This window comes from Lepisosteus oculatus, chromosome 4, assembly GCF_040954835.1.
Source record: "Lepisosteus oculatus isolate fLepOcu1 chromosome 4, fLepOcu1.hap2, whole genome shotgun sequence".
NCBI classification, from domain to species: Eukaryota; Metazoa; Chordata; class Actinopteri; order Semionotiformes; family Lepisosteidae; genus Lepisosteus; species Lepisosteus oculatus.
The window spans coordinates 25674817-25677316 of record NC_090699.1 but is presented as its reverse complement, the minus strand read 5'-3'; the positions used below and the strand labels follow the sequence as shown (position 1 = coordinate 25677316).

The following is a 2500-nucleotide window of genomic DNA, read 5'->3' as shown; positions in this document are numbered from 1 at the left end:
ACCATACAGCTCAGTGGGTTTGCTGAATGCTAGTGAACATGAAGGCTAACAGCATGCGCACTGTAGGGTTGGGGACGCACAACTCAAAAAATGTTCCCCAAAATAATTGGTTGACTTTATGATCAAGAGCCACAATTATTTGTGCAAACATGGACAGTATATCTTGCAATCAATGCGTGGTGGGGGCACACATGTATGCACTCAACACAACAGAAACTTGAAGACTGCAATTTGATTTGACATTCCATCATGCTTCCCGGAGACAAAGGTCCACATAGGAATGTGAAGTAAGACATTTTCTTGTTAATAAAGCATTGATCCGACATATTGATTTTACATGACATGGCTTTTGCTGGGATTTCGCCCTTCTTTTTTCCCTGTGCAAATAGTAAAGCTCTACAGACTGCTTCAGCTTTTGTGACATGTCCAAATTTCTAACTCTCTGTGATGTAAATTCTATATGTGTAAAACCACTTCATAATCAGACCATTAATCATCAGAGGCTGTCAGCATTGTCTTTCGGGACAATTTGTCATGTCTCTGCCTGGGTCTATACAAATATGTCAAGCACAGAGCATTGTGTGCTAGGGACAGATGAGCCTCCTCCAGTGTAGCCCTGGAAAATGACTTGCTCAGAAAAGGATTAAATAAAGAATTACATTCCTTGATTACACAGCAACAACGTGCCATACACTGTGCATTGCAACATGTTGATTTTTTTCAGCTTTTCAGGAGCTAATCATTGTGACTATTTGGCTTAATGAACTTAGTCTGATGAAACTTGGTCAGAATAAGAGAGATGGCCGACTGCTATTGATTTCATGCAAATGCTTCTGACAGGTGATAGAAACCTTAATGCAGCCTCTAAGAAGAATTATGACTTGTGATAACAGCACGCTTTCTTCTTGAGACAAAGACATCATTTTCAACAGTTACTTCTTACATGTGATCGTTATATCAAAATTGAGAAAATAAATAAAAAATGTAGTCTTTTATATAAGCTATTTATAGAGTACGTTTAAACTCTAAATTTTTGTTGTGCTCATTTTTATTTTTTTATAAAAAAATAAAATTGCACAACAGGAAAACTAAACCTTCATCACAGATAACCATTTTTTTATGTTTTTGGTAGGGAAAAAGTCATGCACGGCAGCAGGGGCATGTAAGAATGTACCCTTTTGACTTTGCATCACTATTAATGCTTTTGTACATGGGAAGTACCAACAGATTTGCATTTAGGAATTACAATAAAATTACCTATCTCTTTGTATTAGGGAGAGTGGTGACAGGCTCTCAAAAAAATACCATGAGGTTTTGAATTGGGGTTTGTAGAGGTGGGGGAGGGGGATGTTGGTGCACTCGGTTTGCTTTTCTGCCTCTCAGACGGCAGCTGGGCAATATGCATAACAGATTGACTAATAACAGGCTAAATCCACCTTGACTTTTGTCCCCACCCCTCCTTCGAACTTCCAGCAGATCTGGCCTGGAGCCCTTTGAGTGCTGAGCAACATAAGATCTATCACCCTGCCGCCTGACAAAATGAGGAGCTGGGGAGACCTCGCTGGCAGAGCTCACCACTAGTGAGGAAACATAAAACCCTCCACATACATCCAATAAATCCTCGGCATGCTGAGTTTACAAGCCAAGAGTCCAGCAGAGGCAGGGCGAGGCGCTGGCATGTCCCAGTCATAGAGCTCTGAGCCCATCCAATCAATACCACTTTCCTGTTTTAGAACTGGGTAATTATGAGGTGGAGAGATTGTCTGACCTTTCACCTGCACTGCATTACTTTGCTGATATTAAGATAAATTGCCTGATTTTGGGTAAACATATGCTGCAATTCAAACTGTCAGCACTGGTTTGCTCAGGGATAATTTGTATTGATCTCCTAGCTTCTTCCCAATTTTGCTTACTGACCTCATGGATAATTAGAGGAGGAACCACAGTAAGCTAAAGTCATGACTACAGAAGAATATTTGCTAAGAAAAGAATAAAGCAAGTATGCTTCATTGTTATATTTTATTGCCTTACTCTAACCCTTGCATCTGTCATCATGCTAATAGCTATGTATTAATTCAGTGTGTTTTTTTTTCCCCAAAGCAGATACTAAACAAGAAGCTTTGTCTTGAAACATAACTCAGTGTGTTAAATTAAATTAACTGTATCTTTTTTTTTTCTGGGGCTACAGTGAACTTCTATCCTTCATATGTAAGTAAATGAATTCGTTAAGGAACCTGCACAGCCTTTGATTTTACATCACTTGTGAAACACGGAAAATGCAGAAAACAAAGAAAAAACTGCTTTGCAGGTATACAGGTTGATCGATTAAATAGTCAGTTCATATATGTTTCAGGAGGAGGAATTAATTGTGTTGTATTATTTTAGCCATGCCTCATTTAAGGCCAGCTTTAAGAGAGATCTAACAGTTTTTCATTTATGACATATAAACATTTTTGTATAAGACCCTTTGCTGTGATCAAATACATTACTATTGTTTTAG

The 2500-nt window shown here is 38.6% G+C and overlaps 1 protein-coding gene and 1 long non-coding RNA gene across 22 annotated transcripts in view; one reads left to right on the top strand and one right to left on the bottom strand.

Moving 5' to 3' along the window:
- Positions 1 to 2500, bottom strand: part of ebf3a (EBF transcription factor 3a) — an 89915-nt gene that overhangs the window by 13839 nt on the left and 73576 nt on the right. The window lies entirely within an intron of this gene.
- Positions 1 to 2500, top strand: part of LOC107077340 (uncharacterized) — a 21348-nt gene that overhangs the window by 7092 nt on the left and 11756 nt on the right. The gene's annotated exons all lie outside the window — the stretch shown is intronic.